General features: G+C 42.4%; 1 protein-coding gene across 11 annotated transcripts in view; it reads left to right on the top strand.

Moving 5' to 3' along the window:
* Positions 1–3032: 3032 nt before the first annotated feature.
* Positions 3033–24564, top strand: part of PTPN4 (protein tyrosine phosphatase non-receptor type 4) — a 115550-nt gene continuing 94018 nt past the window's right edge. For 4 of the 11 annotated variants that reach the window (XM_080600643.1, XM_080600654.1, XM_080600653.1 and 1 more), the window contains exon 1: positions 8847–16855. The gene's annotated coding sequence lies outside the window, so the exon portion shown is untranslated. Of the gene's footprint in view, positions 3214–8846; positions 16856–24564 lie in introns of those variants that run through there. The other 7 variants (XM_080600647.1, XM_080600646.1, XM_080600648.1 and 4 more) reach the window with 3 other exon arrangements.

The raw sequence follows: 24564 nt of genomic DNA, 5'->3' as shown, positions 1-24564 counted from the left end.
TGTATCTGCTATTAAACATACATTATGCTTGCTCTTAGCGTTAAGTGCCTTGTCTCCTGCCCCTTTCCCAGCTAACCTCCACCTGTGGTGAGAGCCATTCATCTTGAATTGCTTTAATGCAGTGTTTAAGTATGTCAGCTTGGCAACAAAGCAGTTTGCATGGTATTTCAGTGAGAGGTTTAAAATCCCATTCACATTTTTAATATATGTTTCTCTCACATAAATTATCCCAGCTTGGTTGGCAGATCCTGCATGAGTAATAAGGTTGTTGGCACAAACACATATCACAGATCTATTAAGAAAATAGAATCTTTTGTTTGTTCCTACACTTATACCAGAGCTGTGAGATTTAACTTCTACAAAACAGTTTAAGATACTTATATTTTCCTAGCAGTACGTTAGTACTTGTGAAGATAACGTATCCCCTCCGAAATGTATCAGCGACAATAGAGATAAATCCCCATGCACAAGTGTGAATATTAAGCTCGTGCTATGTGACCTAGCTATGCAAAAGGCAGCTTTCATGGCTTCTGCAGGCAGGCAGACTGTAGCCGAAAACTTGCTCTTACATAAAAGAGCCGCTACTGAAAGAGAAGTGAGCTGAATGCAGTTTTTACATATGAAAGGAACGTGTTCCCTTTCTGGTAAATAATGACAGAGTCACATTTCAGTTTGCTTTCTCTCTTTCATTCATAATTCTGAGAGGTGGTCACTCTGTGTTTAACCCACAACAAATCACAGTTCTGGAAAGTTAAGTTCTCTGCTGCTTATGCTGAAGTCCACGTTACAAGGTCAGAGCAATGTCTGTACACAAGTATCCTGCAGTGCAATTTCACTCCATTTGTGTTGTAAGATCACGAGTTGGAGAACTTTGTCTCAATATCTATTTTTAAAACATTCAGAACTCTTGCAATGTAGGCCTGACCTGAGCACACAGTGGGAATCTTCCACTGGCTTTATTTAGGGCTTTGAATCAAGCCTTCTGTAAACAATGAATTATGGGGCTAATAAGGTATTGTGAGGAAACAGCTTTGAAGTGTCTAGCCTTTAATATCTGTACGTCTCACCAATTTTGTGTCAGATTAGGAAAACATATCCTTTCATAACAGCTTAAGGTTACAGTTGCTAAATAAATGTTGTGCGGTTCTACAGTCACAGTGAGTGTTTTGGATTGTTTCTTTATTACACTGTATAAAATATCAATTATTGTTATTCTCAAACTGAACGTAACAGTATGTCTGACATAATCCAAGCACAAGTAAAGAAAATTATGCGAAAACGTGAGAGGCACACTTTGAAGCTTATGTGCAAACGAATTAAAATGTATCTATGCAACTTGTGAATAAATTCATCATGATCTGAAAGTGAATTATCAGGAAACCAAGGCAACTCTGCAGCTACGGCTCTCTTTAATGCACAGAAGAACGTATTTCATCCACTGCTGGAGAGGCTGGCAGCATTTCAGAAATGCAGAATTCGGTTATTGGATGTCTCTGGATACAAGCACAATGAGTTTGTCAATATAACTACGGAAATGTTCAAGCAGAGCTGGAGCAAGACACAATAAGGAATGGCATTACTGATGCTGTGTGTGTCATTCTAGGGCCTTTATGACGTCTGCTTGGGAATTCGTTCAATCCAGGACAACTGCTTACACTTCAAACTTGGTAATTTTATTTATGGACTTTCATTAATAAAGTTTAAATAAGAGCAATTTCTAAGTGTTTTCCAGTAACAATCTTTGAAAAGTCTGTTACTTAAACGTGCTTCGCAGACTGTGCGTTTTCTAGCATTCCTGCTTGACTGCCTTCCCCAAGCTCTCTTCCACCCCGATTCATTCAACTTGGTCCTGAGAGAGGAGAGCACAATGAGGCGAGGCTGTGTGCCCCAACACTCACGCAGATGGAGGAGGCCAAGAGGTTGGATTGTTTAGCCTAGCAAAACGAAGGGGGGTATGGTCTGTAAAAACAAACTGGGGGTAACCACCACCATGAGAGAAGGGCTATTTAAGCAAAAGAACAAGACTGGCGGAAGCACAAATGGCTATAAAATGGCCGTGAATAAATTTAGGCTGGAAATAGGTTTCCAAACATCAAAGGAATGACATTTCAGAAAGCTTCCTAGTAAGGATGTGTGCGAACTCCCTCAGCGTTATATAATCTGCATCTTGCTGTGTGGGAATTTGTGAAAGCCAAGAACTCCTTCCCAGCCGCGTTATTCTGTGTGTCGAGGGCTAATTATGAACGGCTGTATTTTAATAATTCGAGATTCAAGGAGTTTTTAACCAGGCCCTTTCGCACACAGCTAGTTATGTAAGGGCAGCGCGCTGCCACACGCCGCCGCGCGCAGCCAGCCTTCCCCTCACAGCCCCTGCCACAGCTGCCCCGTGCCCGCTGAGCGCTGCGGCCCCACCAGCTCTGCTCGTCGTGACTGACGGCTCAGGCAGCCAATCCACCGCCCCCAACCCTTGATTGACGGCACATTCACCCAATCGGGCTACGAGTCGCACTTCGCGCTGCCTTCCCCCTACCGACAGCGCAACGGGGGGGCGGTGCCAAGCGTCCCTCTCGCGACATTTTCCGCACTCCCCCCCCCCCCCCGCCGCCGGGTGACGGCGCGGCCGCCATGTTGGTTGCTATGCTGCTGCCGCCCGCGTGAGGCGGGCGGGCGCACGGGGGGAGGCGGCGCCGTTCCTCCCCCTGCTCCCCCCCGGGCCGCCGGGCGTGAGGCGGCGCCGTGCCCCGTGTGAGGGCTGCGAGGGGGCAGCCGCGGCCCCGCCGGCCGCTCGGCTGTGAGGAGAAAGGGGAGGGAGGGGAGGGAGAGGGGCCGGAGGGGGCTCCGCCGCCTTCCTCCCTCCTCCTCCTCCTCCTTCCCCACCCCTTTTCCCCTCGGCCCAGCCGCCGCAGTACGATGCGGGCCCCGCTGCTGCCGGGGCCGCGGCCGGGCCGGGCGCTGCGGGGGGACTGAGGGGCGGTGTCGAGGAAAAGGGGCGGGCGGGGCGAGGCGAGGCGGGGCGGGGCCGGCCCTGAGCGCGGCCCCGGGCGCGCCCCCGCCAGCTGCGCGCACGGGCACGGGCGCGCGCGCGCGCGGGGGGTCGCGGGGCGGCAGCGGCGAGCGCAGCCCCCGCGCCTCTCCCCTCCGCGCTCCCGCGGCCGCCCCCCCCCCCCCCCGTCTCCCCCGCTCCATCGGCAAGGACGTGGCTGTTATATGAAGGTAAGGGGCCGGGGGGGGGGGGGGGGGGTGAGGGACGCGTCCCTGCGCCGTGACCCCCCTCGGAGGGGGGTTTGGGGGCGGCCGCCGCGCCCCCCACCCCCGGCGAAGGGGGCGAAACCCGGCCGTGGGGAGGGGGGCTCGGGGGGGGGGGTGGGGGGTGTAGGGGCGCTGCGGGCTCGGCCGGGCGGCCGCAGCCGGTTTGCGGCACGTTGGAGGGGGAAAGTTGCCGGCCGTGCGCTTTCTAGGCACAGGCGCACGTTGCCCTGGATATGGCCGGGGAAACCGGGCCGGAGCGCGGGCGGCGCGTCCCTCCGGGGGGCTGGCGGTGCCTGCCCTCCGGCAGCAGGCTTCGGGTAACCGCGTGTCGCTTCCATGCCACCGCGTACCCGGAGACGTGCCTCGCCTCGGCTGGTGCGGCGCGAGCTGGGGGAGGGAGAGCGCCCTTGCCCTCCCCGAAAAGCCTCCCGGAGCTCGCCGCTAAAACCGGCTCGCTGCCGGCGTGGGTGAAGTGCTCCCGCCGCCCGCCCGTGCCGAGTGCGGGCCGATCAGATGGAAAGCACATGCGGGTGAACTTCGCGCTGCTGCTTAAACCTCGCAGATTTCACCGTTTTATTTTATTTATTTTTTAACCGTGACACGGAAAATATTTATGTCACTGGTGTGTTGCAGAAGTGCTGATGGATTTCGGCTGAACCGCCGTTGTTAGCCTGTAGCGTGCACATGCATTTTCCCAGCTGCGGGTATCGCTCGCCCTGAGCTAAACTCTCCTGATGGTAAGGGGGGGTCTTGTGCCTGCCCGTCTGGTACCGGCATCGCTGGGAGCCCCCCGTGTGTTCGCACACATGCAGACATTTGTGAGCTCGTTACGTTATAAATATGTGCTGCAGGAGCACATGAGGGAGATTAGAACTGGTAAAAGCGTCGTCTTAATAGACGTCTATATCGAGGGAAAGCTTTCCAGTTCGTTGCCTAAATATAAAATATTCAGTATCGTAATCTTATGGATGCCATTTTCTTGACAATGGATTTCTTGCTTCGCTGACCTAAAAAGTTATTTTTACATATTGGCGTATAACTCAGGTTTGCACCATGTTGATAAAATATTATTCTGAGTGATAAGCTTACAAATACGTACGTGTGTTTCTACACATTTCCCAGGCACGTTTTTGCTTTATAAGCTCAGAAATGTAACTGTGGGTCTGATTTTTTGAAGATAACTTTGTTGTCATTACAGTTTCTATGTATTTTTAGATTTTTGTTCCTTTTTTAAAACTAAAGCAAACATTGAAATATGAACGTGTTTCCATCAAAAGCAGAAATGTTGTAATATTTTACCTTTTAGTGCGTTTTTCTTTGTGTCTGCTGTTAAGTCTGTTTGGAATCAGATTCACCTCCTTAGGGTTTAGTTTGGTGGTTTTTTTTTCTCGTTCAGTAAAATTTTCTGTGAAATGTCTTATTTGCTGCCATACTTTATAATTCTGTTGTCCTGCTGAAGCCCTGTTGAGGTTGTACATAGCAGTATTGATTGAACACCCTTACTAAAAATACTGTCGGGGTTGGGTGTGCTTACAGCGTCGTCGCAGGAAAGTTAAGTCTGCCCTGTTTTTCTGTGAGCAGAACGGGTGGTTGATTATTAGCAGCTACGTTTGTCAAAGCCCCGAATAAAAGCAAAATCCTGTGATCTTAGAAGTAATGCTAGTTGCTCTGTTGAGTGGCCGAACTCCCTATTAACGGACAGAGTTCATTAAGTGCTATTTACATGTCAGTGCCATTAGCATATTTTGAATATATGGTAAGCCAATACCCAGGGCACATCATTCTGGCTCTGTTCCTGCAGTGCCCCCTGTTTGGGCAGAAGGATCCACCTACCCCCAGCTCGCGGCAGGAACTGAAGCTTAACCACTGGTTCTGGAGGCACGAGGCCGATGTTTATCGTGAGCATTTGCTGCGTGTGAACGTTTTGTGTGTTTTCTTGTTAACCTCCGTGTTTGTGTGGCACGTCCTACAGGCTTCAGCGCTTGCAAAGAGCTACGTGGTTGGCACCCCGAATAACAGCCGAATGTGAGAGTGTGGCAGGGTGATTTTGTGAAAATGAAATATTTTTCTTTGAACTGTTTTATCTGATCAGGAAGATCCTGATCAGTATTTGGGGGCTGTGTCCCTCTGGGGCCTTGTTATCCTTGGCAGGTTGTTTTATGAAAGTGTTGCTGAATGTATGTGGAAATTTTGTGCATCGTTTTACGCTTACGTGTAAAAAGTGGACTGTCTGTTGTACAAACGTATTCTGGAAAACTGAGTGGAGCCTGCAACTTTGAATATAGTGGAAGGGAAGATACCAGGATGGCGTGCTTGGTCCTGAAAGCTAACCTGTGCGTAGGAAAGAAAGCTAGAATGGCTTACTGGTGGCATTTCAGACGGTTGGATGGGGTAAAGAGATTGCGGTAAGGGTCTTTTGACAACTATGACGGACTAAAAATTCCGTTCTAACTCTTTAGTTTATCCAAGCAATCAAAACAAACAGTCACATGCCACGTTTCGTTTGGCATTGAAGTCACCATTAGATTATTTTTCTGAAACTGCTAAACAGTGAGCTTCTGTGGCCTGTTTTCCTAGGTCTTCAGGCTGCCATTAGCTAGATCCTCTGGTACACCGGGAGTCTGCCTCGTCCCTCCTCTGCTCCCCCGCCCCCCGGCCAGGCTGGGTTTAAATTTGGTACAAGATCACATGAATCCCATGCCTTCACATCCTGTTTTTGTGTCACCTCGCTTCCATTCTCACCAATTACAAAAATGGTGAAACAAGAGAATCTTTCAGCAGATGGTTGACTGTGCATTTTTTTTTTAATACCTCGCTTTCACTCTGGTGCTGTCACTTTTCATAAAAATGGCCAGACAAAATTCTCGTGAGTTTCATTTTGTGATCCAGCCTAAATATCTGTAAAAATGGTTTGTGTGCACACATAATGTGGGCCTGTTTGTAGTGGGAAGAAGGAACTGTGAAGGTAGAAGAAGAAGGGGAGGGGAGGATGGTTTGGGCAGAAGACAGACCCAGGAGAGGAGAGCGGCGCGGTAACGTAACGGCAGCTCTTGCTGTCTGGGCCAGCTGTTCATATATGCTCATTTGGGAACAGAAGCTGTTTTTCCTCGAGGACTTGTAATCCATTGAAATAGCACAAAATAGTTCTGTGTAGGCTTCTGAAAGCCTTTTTAAGTTCTAAGATTTTAAATTTTTTCTGGAAGTAATCTCTGCTATGTTTCGTCACAGAATTACATAGCAGAATCTCCTTTCCTAGTTTGGAGAATTTCACAATTATTAGGAAACTCTTGCTATTTATCACTTATACCGTAATTACTTCAGGCATACAGTAGTTACTGTGCTCACAGAAGTCTCGCTGACATGTCGCCAGACAAGACTGATGCCCAGATGCAGCTTACAGGAACGTGGCTGTTTTGCAGTGGTCTGCAGTACTCAGCTCAAGTCTGTGCCCATCGTATGTGCTGTGGCCCAGCGTGCCCTACAGAGCATTACAGCTTGTAGGCAAATAGTTACTCAGGTAAATCAGACAGGCATAACTAAATGGATTTTTGTTGGAAATGTGTGAGTTGAACCAGCTCCTGTCTTTCTCAGCTTTTGCACCTTGGGAGAAGAAATAGGTGATGCAATTAGACCTCTGTTTGCACGCTCCTTTGTCTCTCACTGCAATTACTTCTTGGACAAGTTAAAGGCTTGAAAGGCGACTGTTGAATGATAAATGCGAGTCTCCGTGAGTGGTTTATGAGATACTGCCATTGCTACAGTTCCACGAGGAAGGGAGAAATCGCTAATATCCATTTATAAATAAACTGTCTTTTAATTATGAGTACTTATGCTCTTTAATGAAGAATGCTTTAGGAAATATTTTCACCAATTGGAGATTGAAATGCAATTGCTGGTTAAGAGTTCTCAGGCCATCCACGAGAGATAAGGGATAAATAAAATTGATAACACCCCTAGAGCATGTGTGTTCTCGCATTTCCTTTCAGGCTTCCCTTAACTTCCCTGGGGTTAACTGCCCGAGAGAACGATTCAATTATTCTGCGTGACCAAAAGCCCAGACTTTCACATGAAAACTAAATGTGTTGCTACCAGGGATTCATGTTTTCATATTTTTTTTTTGATTACGAATTGTTTATTTATTTATTTATTTTTACTTTTGATACCAAATACTTAGTGATTTTTTAATTTAATGCTGAAAACTTTCTTCTAACGTGCTGCTTTTGGAATGTTGCTCCAGTCCGGAGGCCTTACTTGCATGTAATTTTGTTATTTTGTGTGATAGTTTTCATAAACTATTTTAAAATTCATTTAAAAGTAAGCTCTTAGCATTACTTTTGTGGTGTTTATTAGGAGTAACAATGTCAATTGATTTGGGTTTATGCCTATTAACTGTGTATGGGTTAAACATATGTTCCTTACTTATTTGGCTCTAAAAGAATATTAACTTTTAAGAAAGCTGAATGTCACTTAAGCGTTTTCTGAGTGCTTTGGCCATTTTATTGCACTGGTGTACCACCATCTCCCTGCCCTACAAGAAAAACAGTAACTAATCCGCTGAACAATGTTCTGTTTCTCTTGCGAAGGACAGGCATGGAAAAAGGCCTCTGTCAGTACAGCCCTGAAACTAACTCTCTGAGTTAATGAAAGTTACATTACAAATATTTTCTCAGATCAGAAAAATATTCTCAGATAAGTCTTTTTTTTTTTCAGTTTGTGGTTGTGTTGCTGTTTTTATTTTTAAAATGGCATCAGTCATTAAAACCAGAAATTGAAACTGTATCTGCAGCAGATAGCTCCCCATGTAAACCAAAGCAGCAGCTGGTAGAAGATAAGGGCCTGCTGGGGCTCCTTTGTCTGGGAGAGATGTGCGAACATACTTGGTCTTAGAAGAAGGCTAACAAGCAAGATTCCTCTGTTTTCTTTTTGCAGCAGAAGGTGGTATTTGCAAAACAGTCAAGCAAAATCAATAGTCAGGATTTGATGCACTGGAAAGCTGCTGTTATTTATTTATTTATTTTAAGGAATAGGTTCAAGCGTGTCATACCAGAAGCTTGTGCTCCCTCTTGTCTGTGCCAGTAGAGAGCCAGCGCTGAACTAACTTGACTGAAACATAATAGAGGTTTGGTTACGGCCTCTGTCTCCTCAGGTTGGGAACCTTTTCAGGAAGAGCACATAGAGATGCAGCAGGCAGTGGCAGTGCAGTAGTCACTAATAACGTTCTCTGGACTCCCAGGTTAGCACGTTTTTGCCTAGATGTGCTAATAGTTTCCTGGTGGTGTTTGGTCAGTATATTACAAGTCTGAGAAACATGTTTGTTGTAACGTGAAAAGTCACTTCTAGAAAAAAACAGAACCTTTAAAAGGTGCTTCAGTCAGGTGAGATAAACCAAAATGGGATGCCCTTCTCTAGGGTCAGGAAAAGATGCTTCCCAGATCTCACACCAGTGACTTGATGCTTTTGCTTTAAGAAACAGAATGATGTCATTCTGGAGGAAAAATCCCATAGTAAAAACTGATTTTTTCACTAACCTTGTAGTGAATTCATACTTTTTTTTTTGGGGGGGGGGGGGTGGGGGGGGGGAGGAAGGACACCTGCAGTTTTTCCTTGACAGTTTGGCTTTGAAAAGAGTTAAAGTGAACATCTGTCACTTTGTGCTTGTCGGTGGTGATGCTTGCAACAAGCTCTTAGTGCTATCTGAAACAGGACCATGACATTTTTCATCTTCCAAAGCAGGAGTGGGGGCAGATGCCCAGAGCTGCTGGTGGCCCTCAGCCTTGCCTTCGAGGTCGCTTTCTCCCATGCAGGTTGTGCGCTGGCCACTCTGTGTCATGTCCGTTTACTGAGTTTGGGTGGTGCCCCTATTTAGAGAAGATGTCCTTCAGGAAAAGGGAGGTGTATTATTTAGTTTGACTTCTCAAAAATTAAATTTTTACAACTTGGCATGTGAGTTTCAAATCACTGTGGCCTGTAACTTCCAAGCTGTGAGCTTCTATCAGAGCTTTCCTTGGGAAGAGGTTTTCAGCTTTTTGGGGGAGGCAGGTTGCTGTTATGATTGATGCCACAGTCTGTTTTACTACTTGTGTGCAAATGAGAGTGTAGGTTAGTCTCGGGAATCCTAATCTGCAAATAATTCCCCACTTAGTACGATTTAGGTTTGTGGGTTGACTCTGTAGGAAGATATTGCAGGCATCCCGTTAGCTCGTCTGGATGCGCGTGCTTAGGTGGAGTGCATCTCTTCAAATCTAAAGTTTCGAAGGACCTTCCGGATGCAATGTTTGTTAAGAAGAGGTGCATGGAAGCTGAAACTGTGGCTACAGTTAAAGCTGAAGGGATGTATCACCGTGTCTAAGCCTGGATGAAGGAACAGGGGAGGGGAAACTGGGAAGAAGGACGGCTTTCCTGCAGTGCTTATGGAAGTTATAAGGTTTAGGAAAACATAATTAAAAAGGAAAAGGGAATATATTTTTTGTTTAATATCAACAAATCTCATTACCTCATGGGAGGCTCCTGCCGGAGTGACTGTGGTTTACACAACCACAGGAGGTGGAAACTGAAACCCAGAAGTGGCATTACAGTGGAACAGATCAATCTGCTATAAGATTGGCTCCTACTTCCAAATTTTTTTGAGCATTTCATTGGTTCTCTTGTTTCTGTGGTCTTGGATTAGACTTCAGTGATTTGGGTGTTTCGGTATATGGCAAATACAATTACTTCTGGTTGTGCTGCTAGAGTTTCTTCTCAGGTTCGCAATACGCACCTGGGTAAGGAGGGATAGAGCATTAATGGTGGTAAGAGTAAAAATAACCTTTCACTAATTAATCTTTTACTTCTATTTTTTCATTATATGAATTGAAATATACCATACTAGCTATACAAACCATCCACTTTGGAAGTAGCTTGAACTTTTTAAACTTCCTATCTTCATATCAAAAAAATAATTTAATTTTGGTGATGTTGTCAGGAAAACTTACGTGGGTTTTGCAGTGCTTTTCTGTGTGTCCTGACCTGCTTACAATGTTTCTGGCATTTTCCCTTAACAGACCTACTCTTTCCTTGGAGACGTAAGGCACTGGTGATGCTGTCATCTGTTCCCTCAGCACCTACTATGGATTTGAGTCCTTTGTTCGACAGCTCTTAGATCAGCCGGGGGGAGCGTGTTTGGTGACTGTGCAAGAGGCAGGAGGCTGCAGATGCTCGCTGTGGTCTTTTTTAAAACAGTTTCTGGCTTCTCGCAGTCGCTGTGCTTGCAGGGGTTGGATTCTCTTCTAATTTCTCAACAGCTACGTAAATTTTACTGGATTGAATAATAGATGCATTAAATACATTAATTAAAATATTTCTGCTTTTCAAAACCATGCCACACTAAAGGCTAAAATAGATACAATAAGAAAATGAGGCCTGGGTAACCACTGCGGTATATACAGTTACACTTGGAACAGGATTCCTCTGGAGAAGACTAAAAAAATAGACTGAAAATTAACATCTGACAAAAAACCCTCTAAGAGGAAATTCCTACAGGAGAACTTCATTCTTGAGATTAATTAAATGAAAGATTAGAAATTCTCTAGATGGCTGTAAGCTATTTAATAAAACTGAAGCAAGCAATTAAAATACTCAGTTTTAGTTACCAGCAGAGACATTGCTCCTTTTTATGATCCTGGTGTTGTGTCGCTGTCCCCCCATTGCATATGTTCTGCCTTTTACAGGAAAGCTATATGTGCAGCTCATTAATGCTAGACATTTTCCGCAGAAGGGTTTTCATTAAGAAAAAACACAAAACATGATGTAGAAAAAAAGGTGATGTAGATAATAACTTCTTTGGCTTTGAGAACACACATGCGATCTTGAGAAAACAGAAATAAAAGTGCTTTGTAGGAATTATACTAATGAAATGTATGTGAGAGACTAGCTTGAAAGAGAAACTTGATTAACATCTGAAACTTCAGCTAACGTTTAGCCACCTTTTGGTAGCACTTCCACTGCCAGTAAAACTGCTCCTGCCTTCTCAAACCTCTGGTTTCTTCTGTTTCTAAATTATAACGATTTAAGCGTTTTTCAGTCCACCTCTTTGCAATATTTTTTCCTGTGTCTTCCAGACAAACTGATTAATTCTAACTGTTCTGGAAAATGGTTGTAGTTGCCCTAGTATCTGTCAAAGTCGTTTTCCACTTAAGCCTTTCATATTAGCTCAGAATACATTTTGCATTCTGCTGCACCTGGTGTGCCCTGACAACTGCGTGTGCTCCAGCAGTTGTCTGTAACAAACTGCAGGTCGGGGCTGTGCTCTGTCACCACAGATCCATCCCTCGTCTGAGGGCACTGTGCGATAGCAAATCGCATCGTCACGGGAGGGAGAAAATACCTAACTGCAAGTTGCCACTGGATTCCTGAAAATTGAAGTAGTTGCCATAGTTCAGCAGAATTACGGTGCCACAAGGAAAACGGGAAGGATAGAAAAACTGCATCTCTTTTATGCCAAGTAGTGCTATTATACTAAGTTGCTCCAAATTAAGTTCCTGGCTGTTTAAGTTTGAAGAGAAGCGTGTTCTGTGGTGAGATTTCTTCAGAAGTGTTTATTACTTTCTGCCTGTAGTTCATGAGCAAGCAGATGTGGTCTTCAGTGAAAATAACGATAGATTAGTACAGAAGTTTCTGAAGATGACCTTCTTAGTGCTATTGTGTTTTTCAGTTGTAAACAGAAAACCACATTCTAAAAATCTGCTTTCCAAACTTAAATGACTATAATTAGTGCTCAGAAGAAGCAACAGTCAACCTTTTTCTTTTGGCAATGCATAAATATATTCATTTTCATAACATTTAACATAAAACACATAATCCATTGTTAGACTTTAACGCAGAATGATAAAAAGGGAGAGATGCCTTTCCTAACTGCTGTTTATTGCATTAATAATAATTGTGTGTCTAAGTTGAAATGAAAAAAGTGTTGACTAATTATTCCTGAAGCAAATTAGCTTTATTTTTGTTGTAGCTTCCAAAGTATGGCAATAGGTTTGAAGCCCACTTTGCTGTGTACAATTAATAGAAAACAAATCATGCTTTGAAGGCCTAAGGTTTCTGAAGATGGGGTTTCTTTTCAAATAACAGACCCATCTCCTTCCAGTTGCTGGCATACCCAGCTGCCCTGAAAATGCTTCAAGGTGTCTTAAGAATGACATAGAAATGATGAATGCTTAGGAAAGAAGGCATTAGGGACCCCAGGCCCAACCCTTTGGTCTATTTCAAGTACTTGCAGATAATATCATTGTTATGAACACACGTATTATAGAACATTAACTATTGTGTCCTAAAATCAGCAGGGGATTATATTTAGGAAGTGTATTGATTTGGTGTCTATGGTCTAATTAATGTATATTGCATACTTCAGATACATCTGTACACGTGCTAAATAAAATACCTTCATGTTGGTAGAGAACAGGCTGGAGTGATAACACTTGAAAAATCGTTAATAACAAATACATGTTTTACTGTAGAACATATTTCAAGAGTATGACAAGAGTTTTTGAAATAATACTTGAGAAGCAAATCCTGACGTTCATGCTTCCTCTTCAGGAGTGACAGAAATATATTTCGTATATTGTTTTTGTGTTAGACTTAATCATTTCCGCCAAAGTGTCTTGCATGCACTTCAAAAAAAAAAAAGTTGAAATGTTCTGTTGACTTTTTGAAACTTTTTTTGGCAATGTTAGGCTCTCCATTTATTTTGTCCCTTGTTTAACAGTTTTTTGTGTGTGTTTTCAAAAGCACTTCCATTCACCATTCAAGGAATTCAATAGAATTCTAATAGGAACTGCACATAAATAACTACAGAAATCAATGCTTCAATTCAGCCAAGAGTTTTTTATGACTTCAAAAGCCACAAGAGCATTTATTATTAGAAACATACAATTGACTTTTCTTGTATTATCATTTTGCATAGTGATTTGGTTTTTACCACCACAACAAGATGTTTGACAGTTTCATTTGAAAATGATGTATTTACATCCTGCGTTCCACAACAGTTTAATTTTTATCAATTCTGTGAAGCCACATTCATGGCAATTTGCATGTTCAGCGCTGGGCAAAGGTTCGGTGAAATACTCACTCGGAAATTTCTCCTCAAAGGTCAACCAAATGCTAAGCCCAGTCTCCCATTCCTGTATCGTAATGAAAATATAAAAGAAATCTTTGATGTGTAGAGTTGTTGGATTAATTTTCATATTTACAAAACTCAAAGCATCTCCTGCCCCCTGGAAATGTTTCTGAGACGTCCTTCTGGCCGCAGAGGTGAGCTGCTATAGCCCAGGGCTGCCCCGCACGTCCTTGCAGCCGGCAGTGGTCTCACTGCCCCCCGGCCACGTCTCCGCTAGGAATCCTTCTGGTCCCCAAGTTCTTGGGCGGGCTGGAGCGAGGGAGCTGGTCTCCAAGGGAGTAGCTTCAGCGCTCTGCGAACTTTGCAGAGTCGGTGCTTTTTCCTGTAGAAAGAACCAGAGCTTGATAACAGGGTGGTCTGACCTGAAATCCAGCACCCTGACTGCCTTAGAAATGGGCTGCTGGAGGCACGGGGCAGCTCGTGTGCACTTTTGGGTGGCTTTTAGTGTAGTCTTGCCACCTAGGGTGGAAAGTATACCCAGGAGAAAGCAGCTTCGTCAGGAGAGTATTTGAACGCTTGTCCATTTTTCTGCGGTAATGTTTTGCTTTTCACAGTTCAACTTGTTTTCCAGACTATCTGCAAGTTACCAGCAGGGGCTTCTAGGTGACAATAGCCTTCCCCCAACCTCCTAATTCCTGCTCACCGGGCAGTCTGCTACTGGTCTGAGGAACTGCCTCCTGGAATTTCGTTTTGGGAGAGCCCTGGTGCTGAGCCTTCCCCGCAGGGCCCCCCGGTTCCCTCCAGGTGCAGACCGGCCGTGCCATCCTCCTGCGCCTCGCTGCGTGAGCAGGTGCTGCAGTGCTGCCTGCCTGTCTCGGCGCTCAGGAGCGGTTCTGTCAGGAGGGTGGAGAGGAGAGGAAGCAAAGCCTGGCTCTAGTCCTGTCTCCTAACAATTGTTGGAGTGGAAAGAATATGCAGGTGAAACTTCTACTGCACCTTGAGAAAGATTTTGATGGTATTCAGGGGGAAGGGAGGCAAGAGTGGAGCATGATGAAGAGCAAGACTCCTAACACAGTGTGGTATCTGCACCTACGTTAATGTTCAGTGGTTCTGTTATCCCTTGGAGTTACGTGAATTTAAGATTGAAGAGTTGTCACGGTGTTACCTTAAATAATAAAGGAAGTGAAGTCAGACCTTCTTTTGGTTCTTCAAAGTTCTTCCCCATTCCCTTTGACCACTTCTGTCTAATTCAGGTTGTATTTGAGTCAGCTGCTTTCGGCTTGACACTTAGGTCACTTAGGCATCTGCAAAGTTAGTGTGCTAATGTCTGCATTTCTGCTGACTGACAGGTACACTAAAACCCACCTTAATCCTGTCACTGTAACACGAGGCTTCTTTTAATTTACCTGGCTGTTCAGCATTTACAGAAACAAGATGCTAGAATGTTGCTGGCCTAATTCATTCACTAATTCGTTAGCCTAATGTCTGAGATCTGCTAAGCAGGGTTTTCTTCCTGAAACATTCTCTGACCCTTCCTGGGTTCTCATAGATAGTTGGTGTTTAACTGGTATCTAAGCTAGAGTAGAAAAAATAAAAATGGGGTACTAAAAATATAACAAAAGAAATATAATATTTATGTATTTACGTATTCAGGGAAGCTTGGTTCTCTTAAGGGGCAAAATAGGCTATTTAGATTTATCAGAAATCAAGTATTTCTTTTTTTTAATGTTTGTGTGGATCTTCTGCTTCTTTGTGAAACCCAATTTTATGACAGTAAGCAAGACACACAAACCATACAATTCATGCTGTTCTTGAAGCAATTCTGAGTGTTATCCATCCCCTCTTGCATTGCTTCTCTTCTGTAGCCAGTCCCAAATGTATGGGGGAAAGGCAGAAAACAGCTGGAATTTGTTTTGAATGCAGGAGAAACAGAAGAGAAAAAGAAACAGGTAAAAAAATGGGGAACGCTGGGAAAGAAACAGTATTCCCAGCCCTTGCAAGTAATTCCCAGAAAACCTGATGCACAGAGTTATTAAAGTTTTGTTATTTGTATGAAGCAACAAAGACTTTATTGCTTGATGCTAGACACTGCTCCATAGCTCCACTCTATCACGTAATCCATTTTATTGAACATCGTTTCAAAGTGACTGAGGTTCCTTAACTAGCCTGTTTATAGAACAGGTGGTTAGAAATTTACTTCAGAGACAAAAATATAGTCCTAAATTTAGACTAAATTCTTCCCTGACCACTTCATTTACTCTATTTTGTACTTACCATTCCTTTTCCAGAAGTGCTTTCTTCTGCCTGCACAGTTTGTCTGAGTGCTGCTGTCCTCTGTATCGTTTATAAAAATTGGCGTTACGTTTTGAGCTTCTTAATAACCATTCCACCAGCTATATGTGGAGAAAAAAATAAATCATGTTTCAAAATAATTAGACTATTGCAGCTTCACTCCCAATTTTACAATTTCAGATAAAGCAGTCTGTTTTTTTTTTTTTTTCTGTATTTCATCATTATTGGGCTTTTTTCATTTTGGTACTGCTTGGTGCTGGAACACGTCTGCGTATTTTTTGAGGCTCTAACAGCTAATCCGTTTGAGCTTTTGTAATACTGAGCAGCATCAGAGAGGACCTTCATCTATCCCATGGGCTGCGTGCCTGACTAAGCATCCTCGTATGAGGAATTCCCTCTTACAACAGCATGACATAGCTGGCTTCTTTGCATCTTATGGCCTGCTAAAAATATTTTCTTTCCTTCCCACTTACCTTTTACAATCCTCTTCAGCAGAAATGGTGTCTAACCAGTTTGTGTGCTGGTCTGTATTTTTGTAGTCGGTTATGCCTGCTTGGTAAAGTACAGATGTTGTCTGAACTTACTCTAAATTTCAGTAAATCACTGAATTAGGTGCCTATGAGGGGTTATTGAAAAGTGAAAGCTACTGGGATTAGTAGAGAAAACAAATTGGATCAGCAGCTGACCATATAGACGACTGCAAATGGCTATACTGTAAGAGCAACTAACGGGATGGAGGGAGATTATTAGTCATGCTCTTCAAAAATCAGTCTTGAAATTAATTCTGTCTCATTACATTCGTTAATAACCTTGGTGCAAGAATTATGTCTCTTCTTATTAAAAGCTGTAGATAGCAAAGTTCAGAAAACTGAGTATTTCAGACAACTGGATTATTCTGTAAGGAAAATAAGAAACGCATAGCTCTGAGCACTAAAAAACTAATATGATTTAATAATACAAAATCAAGTCTTTAAGGCATCAGAGCTTTTCTTTGCTTTTAGGAGAAGCACTGGTAGCACTTTCAGTAACCGCTCTCAATATGAAGAATGAGCAAGGCTAACCTGGCGCCAGGTATCGCCGGCTCGGTGTCAGGGCAGAGTGTGCCTGTTGCTTCTGTGCCCTGCCTGGGCTGCCCGGTGGTCTTGTTGCTGCCTTGGTGACAGAAGAGAACGGGGGACACGCATCCGAAGTTTCACCAGTAGCACCGAGTTGGGATAACTGCAAGTATGTTGGGGAACATTTCAACATAGAATTTGTACGTGTTGTTTTTGAAACTTGTCAAGATAAGTCAGGGTGGAATTCGTTAGCACTTGTAGAAGGTAGAATTAGGGTATTTTTTAATGTACTCCGAAAATTGTCTTCTAAAAAATACACTATTTCTTCTTCAGAAGTTTAGAGAGGTTCTCTTGAATGGTTATTTTCCAGACTTTCTTTAGTTTTGTGTGAGGACACACCTGGAAACAAATATCATTCTTCGAGAGTTCTGAAATACTAGTTTTTAAGAGGAATTATATAAATGGGATTCCAATTCATTAGACACGTTTACAAGTTAAATGTGAATATTAGAAACTTTCATTAACAGTAATGCGTGCACTAGAAGTAGATCAACTGGTTTACTGAGATTATGCCAACGAACTGAAATAATGGCCTCTTACTTCAGGAGATTTGTGCTGAAATCAGCTGAGGTCATAAGAGAAATTCTGGTTCAGTCCCCGTTTCTCGCAGAAAGAATGCTGCTAGTCAGCGCCGCAGCGGGCCAGACAAAAGGCTGATCAGTGGGAACATCTGGATCTCGCTGTCAAATGGCCCAGTGTAGTAACACAGCTAATTGCAGCTTGCTCTTAACCTTTATGTCCTAATTCACATTTGCAGTGCTTGCAATAGCATTATTAGACTGTTAGGCTTTTTTTTTAATGTTTGTTTAAAAAAGAGGAAAAATCTTGCTTTTGAGCAATTGATGTGATTTTAGTGATTGTGAGACAAGTAACGTCCTTTAAAGACTTATCACATCTACTCTGTGGACTGGTCTGGCTGTTCTTAAACGCTTTTTTAAATGCTGACAGTGCGCCAAGGTGGGCTGGCCATGTGTTTTAAACCCTAAGAAAATGTGGAATGCTTTTATGGTTTGTATGTTCTATGTATGTTGTGTACACCAACAGGATCTCTCACAGATACTGCACGTTTTAGTTCAATGCTGAACTGCCTTTTCTTTACAATTTCTGTTTCTGCTTGTTTTTCATCTTATCTGAGCTTACTTGGGTCAAAAAAAAAAAAGCTAAGAATAAACAGTACAGGATTTGTCTACATAGAAAATAGTTGTAAAACAAAATTCTGCTAACAAGCAAAATCATTATTTCAAACTTATTTTACTCATGGGCTTTCTCATTCAGTATTGAGTGTCCAATTGACCTTTGGTTGAATCCTTTCCTGTAGTGTAATAAAGGCAGCCTTACTGTTCAATGAATGGGTGGTGGTTTGGGTTATGTTAGGGAGAGAGATACAGAAGAAAAGAGAGAAAGATGTGCTGGTTTTTCAGTGAACTGGACTGAAACCTGAGCATCTGAAGCTTGAGCTTTTGGGGAAAGTTCCTTTTATTTTTAATTCCCCCAGGAAAAAGGTTTTGTGGAATGTTTTCTGAATCTTAAACATCTTAATGATCAAAATATATTTTGATCATTAAATAAGAATGGGCCTGAAGTTAATAGTTCATGCGATTGTGCAAAATTTTTTTGTGATGAGCTCCTAAGCACTTACAGCAGCTCTGGAAAGTAAGCCCCAAAATATTACTTGAATCTATGAATTCAGAGATTTCATAGATTTAGGATGAAGCTAAAAAGTACTTGAGTCTTAATAGTTCTCCTTTCCCTATCCCCAAGTACACACTGGCTGTGACGTACGCATGTTTTTCTGCTGTAGCATTTATTGTTCCAGTACCTATACCGATGCCTTGTGTAGACGTTTTCCAAAACGTTTTAACAGCTACAGGGAATTAAGTCTATGTCCCCTCCACTCTTGCCTAGAGTGTAGCAGTAGTACATCCCTCCCTTGAGCACAGTAAATGCTCTGCAGCACGTTTCTCTGTGGTTATGCGGATTTCTAAACATAACTTATAAAGAAATTGGTCTAAACTTTATTAACATGTAGCCTTTCCAGAGGAGCATATAGATTCATGGACATTGCAGGTTCTGATGGATTAACAGATCTCTTTTCTCAACAAAAATACCAACATATGAAGGCTTTCACTTACAAAAGGTCTGGTCCTTACTGTTGTGAAGGTTAAAAGCACGCTTATAGCTGATGCAGCTCCCCAAACCTGCGCCGAGCCTGCCATAGTTTCTAGAAGCAGGTTTTCATGCGCTTGAGTTGCCTTTCCCCTGCCAATTGCAGTGCCCCCATCTCGGCACCCGCAGCGATCTCGCGGTGGGCGGTCAGCGTTGGTGTCGGGCGGCACCTTGCTGAGTAGCGTGGTGCAAGAGAAGGGGCTGCCTGGAGGGGTCAAGATCTAGGATGTTACATCCAAGTAATTGTAAGCAGCAGCTGCTCCTTACATAACAGAAGTTTGGAGGGGAAGGAGCAGATCCTGCTTCCTTCTGCTGTTTCCTCTTTTCTCTTTACTTGCAACTGGGCTTTGGTGCAGGTCTTTAGAGTCCATCCCTGTTCGCCCCCGTGGGATTTTCAGGTAGGGGAAGATGTTTTTGTAGCTTTCTGATGAGGCAGCTTGGTCTTGCCTACCTCAGCCCGCTACTGCTTGAGTTGAAAGTTTTGTTGCAATAATATTCCATGCACTGACATGAAACTTCACAGCGGAACATCTTTCATCTTTCCTGTATCATCATACAGCAGAGTGCCATGTTTTGTCTTTTCTTGGCAAAAGTACTGTTGATTATTTTCAATATGCATTGATCTATTAGGACTTGGGCATCTGGAGGATAAGAAAAGTACTTGCGAACTAACGTTGTAGACTTCAGCAATACTCTCACAAATAGTAAAGCTGAACATGCTGTAAGAAAGCGAAGAGAAGGTTTCTGCTAGAGGCTAACTGCAGGCACGCATACAGGCACCAGTTACAGCAGGAAGGTCTGTCTTTGTGGGAAGGTCTGCCAAAGTCATTGATGAAGATAAAATCCAGTCTTTCCCAGGGTGTGTTGTGTGATTGTGTGCCAAAGATGATATGCTAAAGGGATCATTATGCCAAGTTCTGTGGGATTTAAGGAGTGCTTGTTAACTAAAGGAAATTTTTTTTGAGTCGCATAAATTAACCTTTCTTCTAACAATTTATCTTTTGTTTATATATTACTGTTCCTTGTTCCTTTGTACTGTCATCATCGTTTTTTTCTTTTTCCTCTCATGTACTAGTCCATTTTCATAACATGGAGAAAAAATTTCTGCATCAGAGCGACTGGCACAACATGCCCTGCAGATAAAGAAGTCCGGTGTCGTGTTGGATCAGGTTAAAGGTTCAGAGCTCAGTGATGCTGACAGTGGTTAACGGCACAGAAAGTATAAGAAGCAGTCCCTGGATAATGTGAGCCTTCCCTGATGTAGCTACATAATAACCAGTGGTTTAGTTTGGTTTCGACATTGTAGCTACTGATGCCCATAACTTTTATTTTGTATAGTACATAATTGTTTCTCAACATTCATGGTAAACCCTGATGCATTACGCCTGTCTTTGAGACAGTGGCATGCTGGACTGAAAAAGGAGGCAGCCAGTATGTTAAATACTACGTTGTATAAACTCCAGTATTCGTTATCACAGCAAAAGTAAGAACAAGCATAAATTTGAAATTGTGTGAGGATTCTGTTGTTAGTACATATGGCATGTAACTATTCTAAAAGCCCTTATTCTAATGGCAGTACCTGATAAGAACAGCGAGATGTATGACCAGTGTGGGCTGCTGCCACTGACTCACTGTGTAATGACAGGCAAATTACTCAGTTTTCAGCATCTCATTCTCCTCCTTTATAAATGAGAAATATTGTTTCCCAGTAAAACTCTTTGAGATCCTTGGATAAAAGATTTTCTTTTTGTACGCCTACTGAGTATATAAATTTGAAGTGAGAAAGTGCAGCAAATACCAGGTTCTGTGCAAGTCTCTTACCAGTACAGACACACAACAGTGGAGTCTTGTTGTTTGTAATGGATTGTACTAAAGCACCTCTAGCTTAATAAACCTTGGTGTAGAGCATAAGCAAAGAGGTGTTTAGGTCCAGCTTACTACCTGAGTCTGTGTTCTGCTCAAGCCTTTTTATTATCTGCATAGCTAAGAACAGCTTCAGAAAAACTTGTGATGTGTGCATTGATACCTACCGTCCAGTTTTCTTTGATGTGCCAGGTGCTGTGACACCTTCAGATGAAATAGTGCAGGGAATTAAATTAGAGAAGTTTTCTGACAGTCTCCATCATCTCTTTCACGTTGTCTGTGGCAGTGTTTTATCACTAAATTTAGATGATATTTTGGGAAACCTGACCTTTCCAGAATGATCTACATTAGCACTATAGTCTTAATCTTTCCCCTGGCACCTCCTGAAACAAAATACAAATTAATGATTCAGACACCACAAAGCAAATCACATGCCACTTGTTTCTTCCCAACTATTCTTCATTGTCATTGTTTGCTGTATTGTATGCATGTCCTTGTGTATTCTGTGGTGAAAGGGACCTAACTGATGCAGGAGATTTCAAGGGGGTTGGTAACAGATGAGTAAAGAAATAAAGCAACAGTTTTAGGTATATACAGAAGAAGGTTTAGTTAAGCATAAAAAGAACACCGTTATTTCAGCACTGACAAGCGGGTGTTAATTTTGGCTTTGATGTATGGTTTGGCTTTTAATGAATTCAGACTTATTTTGTGATAGTACATAAATAGCTGTGGAAGTGGTGGAGGATACATGAAATGTCTGGTCTCTGGTGCTGCAGGGAAGAATATGCTGTTGTCTCTCCCTGTAAATGGTTGCCCCTCTGTTTCTGCATCTTTATCTCCTCCAATTCCGTTTATCATCATTCTGCATCCCGTTTAAATTTGATGACATTTTTAGACTTTGCAAGAAGCATTTCTCTTACTTTATAGTTAAAAATAAATAAATACAAATAATCCCATCGATTACTCTGGTTATCACCCTATTTTATCCAGCTGTGTTCTGTCCCAAATTCAGTAAATGCACAGTCTAAAAGTTCTATTGTAGGTTTTTCTCCTTTTACATTTTTCCCTGGCTTGTCACTGTTGTCCGTCCTTTTTCTTTTGAAATCACTTTTACCTAAATGACTGATCCCCACTTGGCTGTGTGCAATACCTTCTTCGCTCTGTTTTACTTTTCTGACTGTGGCTCTGCCCGAAGCAGCTACACCCTCCCTTCGTGGCCTTCTCCTGTCTTCCTGTTGCTGCCATAGCGCTTCTGCAGCCCCAGAGAGAACCATGTTGCAAATTGGTGTGAGCGAGGAATAATTTTGCCAAAATGTTGTTGTTACTTAATTCTCCACTCTGGTTTACCATATGGCTGTACAAATGGCTATGTCAGCAGCAGGGAGAGGATGATGCAAGGCTGGAAACAAGAGGCCAGACACAGGAGTAGGTCAGGAATGCTGCTTTAGCTAACGTTGCTGGGCTATGGCAAAATGATGAGTTCATCAGAATAAAGCCTAACAGTCTGTCATGATCACGTCTTCTTGAAATCTCGATCTCTGTTGCCATTTTCCTTAATCTTTCTCCCTCTCCCTCATATTGTTTAGTGCATTTTCCACAGCTGCTTGTTCATCTCTTCTCATTAACACTGATCAATAAGGACATCAGCAGAAGCCTGTATTTCTCAGCATGCACAGGAGGTGGAGCATCCTCAGGGCAGGGTTGAGAAAAGCACGGTTAAACCATTTGGGTGCGCATCATAAGCCAAACCTGTACCATCATTTGGAAATACCTGTTAAATAATTAAGATAAGGTTTAGACTGATAAGCTGTTGGGAATGGATAGTTAAGTTTCAAAAGAATATTTAAATCAGTAGTTTTCCAAAGCAGCACAGTGTGATGCTCATTTAGTATGCAATTTTAAAGACCTAAGCCATTTTGATTGGCAACAAAAGATATCCTGTAACCTTATCTGCTTTCATAGTGCCTTTCCAGCAGGGACCAGATACCTTCACAACAAATAATTTTGTTTTTCATGTCCCTGAAATCACAAGATGGTCTTTGTAAACAGATGCACTAAAATTCCACCCTTTTCCTTGGTCTGGAAGTTGCTCTTATATTGGTCTACAGTTATTAATAACTAAGTTATTAATAGCAACATAAAAGTGTTTCTTTTTGTGGGGTTGGGGTGTGCTTTACTAAAAATGATTCTGAAATGTTGAAATACATATTTAAATTTAAATTACTTACAAAGCTGGACATTTTCAAATCTGAGCCTAGGTCGAGGCCCACAAACAATATGAAATTACATCTAAGTCCAACTCTGCATGGACAGTGTCAGGTAAATGTTCTGGCTGGATCTAAGACCATATGTAATAGTGCATCTGTGTGTGTTTAAGTGTCAAAATGTTTCAGCTAAAATAAAAATATCTTTTTGTTGTTCTTCAAAAATTCATAAATTGCATTCCTTCTGTTTCTTTATTTACTTTTAACCTGGAAAAACAAACCAGGAAAGTCAGTGTTCTTGAACAGTGTGATATGCTCCAGTAATACCGAATTTCTGCAGCTTGGCTTTGGTATTCAGCTGTGTACACTCTTTCAGGAAGAGATGATATTAATTACCCTCTGGTCAATCATATGAGCTATAGTTTATCATGGTGTCCTTGCCTTCTTTCTGGCTACCATAATCCTGTTTATTGACCTTCAGAATTTCCTTTTGTTCTAGGACAGAAGCATCAATCTGCTTCTTTCAAAGATCAAACGCTCAAGTAAAACAAAAATCTAAGCTAACACAGAGACAAACATGCTCACTCAGACCATAGGCAATCATTCAGTATTAGTTTTTTCAGTAAATAGGTCATTTTTCAAACTTTAATACCAGCATTTGATGCACTGCCTTGATGAAAATGAATTACTGAGTACTGATCTCTTTAAGTATATCCCCAAAACAGAAATGGAAAACACTCTTCTGTGGCAGGTAAAATATAAATAAATATGACTTTTTTGTGGCTTTATGTCCTAATGTCTCTACACCTTCTCCGAAAAGATTTCTCTACACCTTCTTTACTCCTTCTGCTGTGCTGCTGGTACCTCCCGATGTGGATCCTACAGTGAGTTATTTTCCATGAGCCCCTGAACACTGTTGTCTTTCCCCTACTGAAAAGAAGGCATGGTCTTCATTCAGGAGCTGCTCTCTGCTGGTTCCTGAGGTAATATTTTTCTTGAATGGAGGTGGTCGTTGTGTTTTCTTTACCTAAACGTTACTGTCAAGTAGTTGTATGTTTCTTCCCTGCTGCCTTGTCTAGATTTTGTGTACTTTCCACAGATGTCATATTTTTATCTGCAGCTATTCTGAAAATTGGCATTTAAGTAAAGGCTCTCTGATCTCCCCTAAATCCGATCCCTAAACCTGATATAGGTATATTGGAGAGCATTTTTGTATTCTCTTAAATCTCCTGACCATATTCAATAGCAAACTGAGAGGAACTTCTTAGAGAAGCCAAAAAAAAATTGAGAAACAAGCTGGGTACAAAAGTGAATTTCAGATAAATGTTCGAACAAGTATAATTTTAAGACCTTTCTCATCACTTGTGGTTCAGATTAAAAATTCAACATGCTGTGGAATTTCAAGATGAGATGTAAAAAACAGATTTGTGATATTATTGAAACTTGCAATGTAAGGATGGCATGGCTACTCCTACTCCATCTTCCCATACCATGTTTCAGAGGAGAGTTACAGCAAGCTTACAAAATGGCTAATGTGGTGTAGAGTGGCAAAATCATTTTTGGCCGTTCACAGATGCAAGTTACT

This window comes from Anser brachyrhynchus (genome assembly GCF_964034855.1).
Source record: "Anser brachyrhynchus genome assembly, chromosome: 7".
Taxonomy (NCBI): Eukaryota; Metazoa; Chordata; class Aves; order Anseriformes; family Anatidae; genus Anser; species Anser brachyrhynchus.
Note: the sequence above shows the minus strand (reverse complement) of the source record. Positions and strands in the feature narration are given on the sequence as shown.